Here is a 13,061-nt window from a genome sequence, read left to right on the forward strand (position 1 = left end):
TCCCGGCTTGCTGCAACCTCCACCTCCCTGGTTCAAGTGATTCTCCTGCCTCAGCCTCCTGAGTAGCTGGGATTACAGGCGTGCACCACCACACCTGGCTAATTTTTGTATTTTTAGCAGAAATAGGGTTTCACCATGTTGGCCAGGCTGGTCTCAAACTCCTGATCTCAGGTGATCTGTCCGCCTCAGGCCTCCCAAAATGCTAGGATTACAGGCTTGAGCCACTGCGCCCAGCCAATTTTGAGATTTTTAATGTGTGTATATATGTCAATTGATATGATAACAGGTTGCAGCTATTCAAAGCGATTCAATAGCCATTGCAGTACATCGAGTTCCATAGAGACTGCGCCAGGAGCCCGTGAGAGCTGGACAAGCATGGGGCAAGGCTGTGTCTCGTCAAGGAAACATAACTAACCATGGGCAAAGGTGATCTTAAAAAGCTGAGAGGCAAAATGTCATCATAGGCATCCTTTGTGCAAACTGGCCGGGAGGAGCACAAGAAACAGCACCCAGATGGTTCCATCAGCTTCTCAGAGCCTTCTAAGAAGTGCTCAGGGAAGTGGAAGACCATGTCAGCTAAAGAGAAAGCAAAATTTGAGGACATGGCACAGGTAGACCAGGCCATGAAATGAAAGAGAAATGAAACCTACATCTCTCCCAAAGGAGAAATGAAAAAGAAGCTCAAGGATCCCAATGCATTCAAGAGGCCTCCTTCCGCCTTTTTCTTGTTCTGCACCCCAACATTAAAGGAGAACATCCTGGTATGTCCATTGGTGATGCTGCAAAGAAACAGAGAGGTGTGGAATAACAGTGCTGCTGGTGACATGCAGCCTTGTAAAAAGAAGACTGCAAAGCTGAAGGAAAAATACAAAAAGGACATTGCTTATTGCTGCATACCCAGCTAGAGGAAAACCGGATGCAGCAGAAAAAAAAAAAAGAGTCATCACAACCGAAAAAAGCAAAGAAGGAAGAGGAGGAAGATGAAAAGGATGATGATGAGGAGGAAGATGAAGAAGATGATGATGACTAAGTTGGTTTTAGGGCAGTTTTTCCTTGTCTATAAAGCATTCAACCACTCCGCACATAATTCACTCCTTTTAAAGAAAAAAACTCTGAAATATAAGGCTGTGTAAGATTTGTTTTTAAACTCTACAGTGTCTTTTTTTGTACAGTTACATTACCAAATACGTCTTTAAATAACCCTGTCCTGGTGCTATTTTCAATAGCCACTAACCTTGCCTGGTACAGTATGGGGATTGTAAATTGACATGGAAATGTAAAGCAGGTTCTTGTTGGTGTACAGCACAAATTAGTTATATACACGGATGGTAGCTTTTTCATTTTCAGTTGTCCTTGATGCAGCTTATAGGAAACAACTGTTGTTCTGTTAGCATTGTTGTTCTGAATACCACTCCATAACTGCAAAAAAAAAAAAGTTGTAACTATTTGGTTGACATTCCAAATGCTTCTAAGTAAATACAAGTTTTTTTTTTTTTTTAATTAAAAAAAACAGTAATTTGGGGGCAGGGGGTCCAAGAGTCTTAGAAGTGACATTTTGCACACATTTGTTGAACCATTCATAGATCCTTTCCTTGTATCATTTGACGACATTTTTCTGTACCATAGATGTCATGATAATGACTTGGGATGGAGGCACAGAGAAAGCTGACACCCGGGACCCCAGACGCTTGGGTTGTCTTTTTCAGCAGTTAAGTTGGTTTTATATCAGTCTATCCACACTCCACCAGTTTCCCTTGTGGCTCGTGAAATACATTTGCAAGATACTTGGTGAAGGTAATTAAGTGTGCCCAGGGTTCCTAGTAGTTTAAAGTTCATTTAATAATTCTTCACTTCTTATGTCTTACCTTATTTTTGCCACTAATGATTTTGAACAAAGGCCCATAGAGTTTCAATCTTCTTTCTCCCTCCCCTTCAGGGCTAAAAATTGTTGAAATATAGTGAGAGAGTAGTCAAAATTGTGTTTTCAGATTGAAGCTATAAGAAGTCTGGTTCAAATATACATTTTGTTACTGAAATATGAAAATAATGGGGGATTGGTGTGGTGGTTCACACCTATAATCCCAGTGCTTTGGGAGGCCCAGACAGGAAGGTAACTTGAGGCCAGAAGTTCAGACCAGCCTGGGCAACAAGAGACCCCGTTTTTATAAAAAAAGAAAAAAAAAATTAAAGGCTTAGTCAGGCACTGTGGTGCCTACCTGTAGTCCCAGCTACTTAGGAGGCTGAGGCGGGAGGATCACTTGAGCCCAGGAGTTTGAGGTTACAGTGAGCTATGATTTTACTACTGCATTTCAGCCTGGGCAACAGAGGAAGGGCAAAAAAAAAAAAAAAAAAAAAAAAAGAAAAGAAAAAAATAAACAAAACAATGGACATAAAAGGAGTCCTTCTCTTTAATTGATTAAATTATCAAATTGTTCTCTTTTAATTTGACCATTATTAAAATAGTACCTATTTATTGTACTATCACATGAAAATTTTAAAAGATTTCAGCTGTTTTGAAAAGATTTGACCCACTGACGTAGGAATAAAATGTACCTTATGTTCTATTTACGATCTTTAGAAACATTTTAGATAATAAAAATTGTGTTGGAGCACCATGCTTCCCAATTGTCAAATCTTTCAGAGTGTGTATTAGAATGAAGTGAAAGTGGCATGTGTGTGGCGGTTAAACATGTGATAAATGAGGTTTGCAGTTCACAGAAACGCTGTTCGATATGTTTCTATAATCTCCTCAGTAAACATAAAGATATTCCACTCTTTGGAGGCCTGACATTCTTGTTCACTCTGATAGTCCCAGTGATTAATACAGTATCTGGTATTTTAGGAACTCAATAAATATTTTGTGAACAAATGAATCAGTGAATAATAACCGATACTTCAAGAAATCTTAATTTAATAAATTTTACATGCATTTAAAACTATTCTCCAACAACTGCATGAGCCATCTGGTTATACTGATGAGTTTATTTTATTTTTATTTTGTCATCTGTGCAAATTTTAAAGACCAAAGCTGTGTCACCTAAAATTTCTAATATTAGGACCATGAAAGCTAACTCTTTTTATCCATTCCGGTTGAATCAGGTTTGTTTTGTTCTCCAGATGGGGACACACATAGTAAATTGGAATAGTCATGACCACAGAACGAATCTTCTTCTTCTGCATAATTCTGCACCACTCTTGAGCCCTGGTCTCTCTCTACTGCATCACTGAGCTTTGCTTTGTATTGGTTGATTGAACGTATATCGGGAATAGTGGAGAACTTTCCATGATTGATCTTGTTGTTGTTTTCATTGTCATTTTTTATTTTTATTTTATTTATTTATTTATTTATTTTGAGACAGAGTCTTGCTCTGTCACCCAGGCTGTAGTGCAGTGGTGTGATCTCCACCCACTGCACGCTCTGCCTCCCGGGTTCACGCCATTCTCCTACTTCAGACTCCCAAGTAGCTGGGACTACAGGCACCTGCCACCACGCCTGGCTAATCTTTTTGTATTTTTTTTTTTTTTTTTTTTTTTTAGTAGAGACGAGGTTTCACTGCAACAGCTAGGATGGTCTCGATCTCCTGACCTCGTGATCCACCTGCCTCAGCCTCCCAAAGTGCTGGGATTACAGGCGTGAGCCACTGCGCCCGGCCTTCATTGCCATTTTTTAAAGGTTGATGAGAATTTTAGCTTGTGCCGAAGCTCTTATAGATATCAAAATAGCCATGGGGGAAAACATTGTTCAGAATTTCTACTTTGTTAGCAACTCCTCTATCACTATTACTTCTAAATAGAACTATACTTTTTGAGTCTTGTGAATAGGACATCTGGGGAGGAAATGCTTGGTTTGTATATATAAAATCAAATATATTACCCTGGCCATCAAATGAGACCACTGACCAGGGTCAAAGATGTATTTTACTTACTACAGGAATACCATTGAAGGGGAGAAGCAATATTTTCTGAAATTTGTGTCCACATTATAACCCACTGCCTACATTTTCAGAAGCAGTATTGGCTTTTTTTAAAAAAACAAATGCATTTTCAACATGTTGGTGAATTTATAACTCAACCCTCCCTTTAAATAAAGCATATGTCTTCACTAGAAATGCAAGCTGTATTTCAACTTGGAAGCCTAGGGGCTTATTATGATATTGTGTATATTTTTAAATGAAGGTCAATTTTTTTTTTTTTTTTTTTTTTTTACTAAATTGTTTGCCTGACAAAATGTTTACACCCCAAACCTTGAAAATATCTTTATTCAGAATAGGTTTATGTTTTCACATTTCAAATCGAACATTAGAAATACTACGGTAAGTTTGTCCAATTTATACACTTAAGATAAATTTTGTAAGAAAGCCTTGGCATAAATACAACTTAGGAAAAAGTAAACTTGGTTTAAAACTTAAATCTGAACATTGCTCATGTGTAACATGAAATATTTTAAATTATAAAAATGCATGTGTGTTTGTTTCTGTTTTTCTTTTCTAAGTAAACTAAATCTTAACAAGTGCATAAATATTAATTTGGGAATAGGTATTTGGAAACGTCTGATAGATGAAGTCATATTCTTTGATATCATGTTATATGTAATGATATATAAAATTGACTTAGTGGACATTCTATTTAATTAGAACATGGTTTAAATGGATACTTTAATATGTATAGACATTACTCTTACTGATATTTATTTGGTGTTCTTTGTTATTCATGCTATTTTAATATAAGTTGTGACTAAATTCCTCTTCTTTTTTTTTTTTTTTTTTTAGATGGAGTTTCATTCTATTGCCCAGGCTAGAGTGCAGTGGTGTGGTCTCAGCTCACTGCAACCTCCAACTCCTGGGTTCAAGCCATTCTCCTGCCTCAGCCTCCTGAGTAGCTGGGATTACAGGCATGTGGATCACATCTGGCTAATTTTTAGTAGACGGGGTTTCACCATGTTGGCTAGGCTGGTCTTGAACTCCTGACCTCAAGTAATTCACCCACCTTGGCCTCCCAAAGTGCTGGGATTACAGGCATGAGCCACCATGCCCAGCTGACAAATTCTTCTTCAGTATAGTGAAATTCACTATTTCAGCAAAACCTGCTCAGCAGGTTATAAGAATTGCTTGCTTTTTACTTTGAAAATATTCACCATTTAGAGTTAGTGAAGATCGTATGAGTTTGGCACTGACATTGTGAAAATCAGAAACATGAGGTAGATCTCGTATTAATGTTCTCACTTACATTTCATAAGTGATTGATTGAGGAGTTACATAAACTGTAACGTGCAGTGGGCTAGTTGATGGGAACAGTCTTTGCACAGACATTTGGGTGTGTTCTGGGTGCTTGTTCACATTTGTTTATTGTTTCTTTTATTGTACAAACCCCTTTCTCATAACTTAAACTTTTTAAGTGTATGAAACATATTTCATTGTTATTTCATTTTGTTACTCTTATTCATTGTAGGAATTTTCAATGAGGAGAATGTATATATTTTTGTGAACAATTTAATGAAAAATATCTAGAGAAAATAATAGTAAATCAGGAGAAGGTTGGAAGATAAAGTTGAGAAAGTTTATAGAAGACAAAGCTGGAAAATAGAGACAAAAATTAAGTTAGAGGATTAATCCAGAAAGTCCAATATCCTACAAATAAGAATTCCACAAAGAGAGAACAGTAAAAATGAAGAGAAGACAATTATCAAAGAAACACGAAAAACTTCCTGAACTGAAGGTCTTGTGTTTCTACATCCAAAGAGTCCACAAAATACCCAGCCCAATGAATAGCAAAGACCCACCCTAAGACAGATCACTACAATTTCAGAACATCAGTGATAAAAAAGAATATCTCTAGAGAGGGAAGAAAAATTAAAAACCAGGTCACATCTAAAGAATCAGGAATTAAAATGGCATTTCTTAATAGCATCATTGGAACTTATAAGAAAATGGAGCAATGCCTTCAAAATTCTAAGTGATAAAGGTTTCGGTCTGAAAATTCTAGACCCATCTTGGGCAGATACCACAGACTGGGGCATCAGCACCCACTCTTCCATCCCCTTCCTAACAGCTTTCCTCTGCTTTAGACGCTAAAAAGAAAAAAACTGTATTTCCCAGGCTCCCTTGCAGCAGCAGCTTTGCATGTCACTGAGGTCCATCAGGCAAACTCACCCAGGAGAGATTTGGGCATTGGAGACAAGAAATGGTAACTACACAGAAGTAGCACACATTCTGGGCATTGTGGCAAAGGCTCTGCTATCTGTGTTTCTCATCCTTTTTTCTTTTTATTATTGCTCCTCTGTGGAGCCTTTTTAGACATATTTTCCTTTACCCCATCCATGAAATCTGAATACCATAGATATATTGTTTACTTATTTATGTACTATATAAATATCTATTACCCCCAATCTCCTAAAACCAATTTTCACTGCCATTGAGAATGCATGTACTATCTGGTCCCTAGAGTTAAGCACCAAACAGCAGGTGGCGGGGGCTGTGGGATTACTATTAGAGCAGTCCTATGGTGGAACTGGGTGTTGTTCCTGGTTGTGTAACATCCAGGTGTCCCATTATGGCAGAGGAGTGAAAGGAATCCCTCCATCACACCAAAGGAAAATCCTAGGCCGCAGGCTTGCTTTGGGGCTTAAGAGTAGCCAGGACAGAATGAAGCAGAAGAACACAAGGGGCCAGGATACCCAGAAAAACACAGAACAAATAGGTCACTCCGTGCACATGGCCATGTTGATAGGAGTTCTAGAGTTCTGTGGTAGGATTTGGAAATGAATTCAAATTAATGATAGTTATGTAGAAAACTGAGTGATGAAGGAAAGGCAACTGTTAGCTCCAGGAAAAACACAAAGTTGTAGAGGACTGAAAACATAATCATAATATACTATGTGGCTCCTCTCTGAAAAATATTTATGAGTTCATAAAAATGGAAACACCAAATATTTGTTTAGCCCAAAGTAGTAATATAATTATATTGGGAGAATCAGGTTGAAGGGAGAATGGGAAAATAATTCTATTCTCATCATCCACAGTTAGGTTGTCAATGTACAATGTTTAAAATGGAAAAGTCCTGAAGTAGCACTATAAACATCTTCCCCCACAACCCCAGAAAATGTGAAGGCCAATTCATATAGAAATAGTTAAAAGAGATGAAAATGTTGGCCAGGTACAGTGGCTTATGCCTGTAATCCCAGCATTTTCGGAGACAGAGGCAGATCACTTGAGGTCAGGAGTTCAAGACCAGCCTGGCCAACACGGTGAAACACCGTCTCTACTAAAAAAAAAAAAAAAAAAAAAAAAAAAAAATTAGCTGGGTGTGGTGGCGGGTGCCTGTTATCCCAGCTACTTGGGAGGCTGAGGCAGGAGAATAGCTTGAACCTGGGAGGCTGAGGTTGCAGTGAGCTGAGATCGCGCCAGTGTACTCCAGCCTGGGTGACAGAGTGAGACTCTGTCTCAAAAAAGAAAAAAAAAAAAAAGAAAAAAGAGTTCAAAGTGTTAACTATAGGAAGCAAAATTTAGGAGAAAACATAGAACAGGGACTTCTCTTTCTTTGTTAAAATCTTATAGTGTTATTTGCCTTTTAAAATTATTTAATACAAATAAAGTGAAATCCAAAAAATAAAAACAAGAGAAAAATGCCTGCCTTGTTCTAAAACTTCTTAATTGCTTCTTTCTTCATTTCCTTCTTTTACAGTTTTTGTCTGTGATTACTTTTTCTCCATGAAAGACCTTGGCTATACCATATGTATATTACTTATGAGTCTTCACCTAGATGAAGCTCTTAAAACTGAACACTGTGCTACACAAATTCCCTTCACTTCCAAATTCTCTTCCTGGTCCAAATGCTCTATCACTTGCACGGTGTATCTAGCCAATGCTGGCTCTCAAACGCAGGATCTCAAAGCTAGCAGGTTTCTGAAATTTGTAAGAAACCATAGCTACTCGGAAAGATATAAGACTATTTACATCTTTATTACACATAATCAATAAGAACCCTGGACATTTGATTTTTATTTTATTTACATAATAAAATGGATATAGTAATGTTAGTTGTCATAGTTATTAGTACTGATGTAATGTTAGTGAATTTAATTAACATTTTAACATACAGAAAGGATTGTGGATTATTTGTAAATTGAAAAGACACAATAAAACCTAGTTAATTTATTATGGCATATGAATCAGCATATATGAATTATTTTTGTATTTGCTTAATTATAATGAAGTTCTTAATAGAATATGATATATTAAGGGCCCAGGGCAATAGTTCTTAAACTTCAGCGGGTACTTAGGAATTACCCATGAACACTAATAAAATGCAGATTCTAGGGCTCTGATGTAGAAAACGCTGATTCTTTATGTGTTGACTATTGCTCAGGGATCTGGATTTTAAATAAGCATACTGAGTGATTCCAATAAAGATGATCCTGGGACCCCACTGAGACACATTGTCTTGTTGAGTTGTATCAGACATACTTGAGTTGATTTTGTCTTTTGATTTATTTCTCAATGACACTCAGGCAACTCCAAAGGGAGCAATTTTAAGTGCTCTCTTAAATAAGTATCTAGGGACCAATAGTGGAATATATTTCACACAAAGAGGAATAGAGTGGCTTTATGCAATAAAAACAAGTTCCTGGCTCTTTCCTATAATAATGTAGAATCATTGTACTGGTTACCAGCTGGACGCCAACCAAAAAGAGATAAATATTTGTGGATTCAGAGATGGTATTTAGAGAAATACTGTGCAGAAGGATGAAATCTCATGGTGCCTGGCATTTTCAAAATAATCAATCAGAGTAATAATTTTAAATGTGCCACAAAGTAATATGGTACTCCAAATTACAAATTATGCATTCATTTGCTTAGTTCTTATCCATGAAATTTTTATATGAATTACTGTTTGTCCTTTTAAAATCCCTTTCCTACTGTGTAAGTTGTAAAGACTCAAAAGAGATACTAACAGTTAAAAGCAAAATATCTAACCACAGTATATTCCAGTATTTAAGAAGAAAAAGTTCAAAACTAGTTGTCGCCCAATTCATTTCCGTAAGTGCAAAACTCTGTTAACGCTTTCAGGTGAGTAGGCCAGGAATTTATTAATTACTTAATGTACTCTTTATACCCTAAATTTTAGCCCTCAGTGGTTTTTATCCCTCAATCTGGAGGGATAAGCTGACTAAAGCAACAACTTGTGTTTTTTGTTTGTTTGTTTGTTAGATTTTGTTTTAAGTTATGGGATACATGTGCAGGACATGCAGGTTCGTTACATAGGTAAATGTGTGCCATGGTGGTTCGCTGCACCTATCAACCCATCACCTAGGTATTAAGGCCCGCAGGCGTTAGCTATTTATCCTGATGCTCCCCCCTCCCACCCCCCAACCCCCGACAGGCTCTAGTGTGTGCTGTTCCCCTCCCTGTGTCCATGTAACAACTTGTTTTTAATCTACCCTTCTATCTAGCATATGGTACCTATGATGATAAATGTAACCATATGCTGTAAGACATAACGGTGATGATGATGATGAAGGTGCTGCTGCTGCTGCTGAAGGTGATGATGGCTAATATTTATTGAGCACTTACAATGTGACAAGCATTAAGTGTATTAAGTTATCTGAACACCACAACAAATCATTATTACTTCCATTTTATAGATGACAAGATTGAGGCCCAAGGAAGTTAAGTAACTTTCCCCAAATCAAATAAGTATGCTTCAGACTTAAGGCAGTCTCATTCCCGTGCTCAACTTCTTTATCCGTTGTTTTATATTAACATAACCCTCACCACCCAATGCCTCAACAAAGCTAAGGACAAAACTTCAGATGAAGTATCTAATAAAGGACCCTCCTTTCGTGTTTATTTCCACCTGACCTACATCTTCACTTTGGAAGTGGCAACCCATTATTTGTAAATTTAATAATAAATTGGTTTAAGCTTCCTTGGGAACAATATCTCTTTGATGATAGGTTTTCCTTTAAACTTAATGTTTTGTGATTTTAATAACAACTGTCTTGCAATATACAGTATTTTAGGCCTAGATCAGAATGTACACACAAAAAAATCTAAATAAGAGGGAATAAGTATCTGATTTCAAATGGGAAATAAATTAAAATATAATTTGATGAGATCGAAACCAGCCTATTATCTGATTATAAGGCCATTCCTTAGCAGGTACCTCATGTTTATCCAGAGTCACCCATCCTGGAGAGCAAGTTCTTTGGCAAGAGAACCAGGTTAGATGTGGTAACTCCAGACATTACGGAAAGAGATGACTCTCATTTCTAATTTTTCACTGGCTGGAACCCTGACATTAGTTAGGACACTGGTATTGTAATCTGTGGACCAAAACCCAGCATCTATAAATGACAATAAGGGAGAAAGGGTTTAGACATAAAATAACGCACAACAAAACATGCAGTTTGACACATTTACTTACAAAGAGGGAATTCTGCTGAAAGTGAGAGGCTTCTGGGGACTATACAAAACTCTTCAGCAGGCTGGAGAATAACTTACAGCTTTCTCTTTGTCACAGAGCTGGCAGCAGAAGAGGGTGGGTGTAACTCCTCCCCTAGTAGCCAGACTACACTGTTGAGAAGAACAGTGATATGTCAACATGTATCAGAAAGGCAACTCTTCTTACAATTATAGATAAACAGAAAGAACCTGGAATAGTAGGTGAACTGGGAAAATGAGACTTTCTTCCCCAGTGCAGTACCCCAAACAGATGCAATAAATGCTGCTAGTGGTGACAGTGCTTATGATGAAACCTGGGGAGGCTAGAGCAATTTATATTTAAGATGTTTCATAATTTGGACACGAAAACTATTATGCAGACATGAAAGAGACTGAACTTTATTTTTCTGTACCTAGGGATCAGGGGTTGCAGATTGCATGCTCATGCTGTAATAAATAAGCATGAAAGGGGTGTTCTTTGTGTTGAGATTTGACTCATTCACATAAAGATAAAAACGCCAAATAAAGCTATGAGGAAAACAGAATGCTTCCCTAAGATGCAGAGATTTAAAACAGAAATCTTTGCAGGCCACTAAGAAATAATAGGCATTTTTAAGAAGAATGATTGATTAGAGACGTAATAAATTCGAGGTAGTTCTGGAACCTGTGAAGTAATTAGAAAGCAATGCTATTCCCAAACTGATGAGTAATCATTAGTTTCATTTGCATCTTTTAGCCTAATTTAAACCTAGACTGTGGTCTCACAGAGACAGAGAAAGTACCAAAAATTCTTGGGAATCATATAATTTTAGAGGAAGAGGGGACCATTGAAATCATTTATTTTAAAAATCTCTTAACATATTCCCAATGAAATTGAAGATAAGTGATTTGTTTGCTGGTACAGTCCATGTCAGTGGTGAAGCCAGAACACAGTGGAGCCAGGACTTCTCCTATTGTGTTTGCTACCTCTTGTTTAGCCTACTTTGTGATTTCCTAATTAAACCATGTTAGGTCTTAAAAGGGTGACAGTCTCGTTCCATTTTCCAGTCTCAGGCTAGGGTTAGCTTCTAAGTGCTTAAAGATGCCCTTCTGGTTAACTTGGGTGTTATTATGTGTATGGTTCAATGTTCTTCATCAATCAAAATTATTCCAGGGTATAGGAGCATAGAATAGGCAAAATAATTGCCTGAGAGCTCGAATTTCATAGCACATACTATTTTTTACAAAACAAGAGCAGCTTGGCAGATTATTCATTTCTTCTCAGTGGTTTCTTCAAAGCTAAAAATAAGTTGGGAAGGAAAAATGTCATTTTAGCAATCTTTAATGATCACAGCGATTTTGGGAGGCGAGGGCAATGAATCCAGGACAAGCACACTGCTGCACTGCCATCTCACCACACATGGATGCTGCCTGGTGCTCCTACGCCTTTGTCTAAATAACTCTTGTTAACAACGTGGTTGCTATACTGAAATCCCTTACTACTGGTTATTATTCCTCAGACTAATAGTACTAGTAACTTTAAAAATAATTGAGTCTATGATTAAGTTCATGCTCATAGCCACAACACTCCTATGAGGTAGGACGAACAGTTACCATTATTCACATGTAACAATGGGAAACTTAAGGCGCACAGAAGTTAAGCCAATTTCTAAAGGTCACAGCTATCTGATGGAAAAGTTAGGGTTAAAATTCAGGTCTTTCAACTTCAAGCTAAGCTTCTTTCTTATAGACATGTTCCTTTAACATTAAAAAAAGAACCTTCCTTGGTACTTTTCTTGTAACATGTGAATTTGTGAATACGACTGTTTCTTCTTTTGATTATAGGCATCATTTATCCTTTACATCACCTCACATAGTTCCTTGAACATAGTAAGCGGTCAATAAATGTTTTAACACAAGAATCGCTCTTTATAGGATGGATGTTATCCAAGGTAGGGCGGTGAGGCATTATATACAATTAGTTTAATTCTTTCTCTTTTGTCTCCACTGAAGAGCTTCTGGTATAATTAGCAGATACTGGTCAGGCTAATTGTATGGCCTGCATACAGTTTATGCAACCATCACTGAGTTATCAGCTTAAAATGCCAGCTTCAATTTTTCATTAAAAACATGAAGAGGTAGTATTTTTAATATGAAACAAATGGTTTCCATTTTCAGAATTATACTAAATTTCTTGGATTAATATTATGTGTCAAGTCCACTGGGCTAAAAGGTGCCCAGATCGAGCTGTTGAAACATTATTTCTCAATATGTATTTGAGCATGTTTCCTGGAGAGATCGGCATTAGAACTGGTAAACTGAGTAAAGAAGATTCTCTCACCCACGTACCCTGGCATCATTACATCTGTTGAGGGCCCAAATAGAACAAAAAGATGGAGGAAGGGTGAATTCATTCTGTTGGAACTGGGACATCCATCACCTCCTGCCCTCGGATATCACTGCTCCTGGTTCTCAGGCTTTCAGGCATAAACTGAATTACACTGTTGGCTCCTGTGATTCTCAGGCCTTTGGGCTTGGACTGCACCTACACTACTGGCTTTCCTGGGCCTTTAGTTTACAGATGGCAGATTGTGGGACTTCTCAGCCTTCATAATCTCAACCCAATCTCTCGTAATAAACTTC

At 37.5% G+C, this 13,061-nt stretch overlaps 1 pseudogene; it reads left to right on the forward strand.

Moving 5' to 3' along the window:
* The first annotated feature begins 416 nt into the window (after nt 1–416).
* Nucleotides 417–1,030, forward strand: LOC104675215 (annotated as a pseudogene).
* The last annotated feature ends 12,031 nt before the right edge of the window (nt 1,031–13,061 follow it).

This window comes from Rhinopithecus roxellana, chromosome 17, assembly GCF_007565055.1.
Source record: "Rhinopithecus roxellana isolate Shanxi Qingling chromosome 17, ASM756505v1, whole genome shotgun sequence".
Lineage (NCBI taxonomy): Eukaryota > Metazoa > Chordata > Mammalia > Primates > Cercopithecidae > Rhinopithecus > Rhinopithecus roxellana.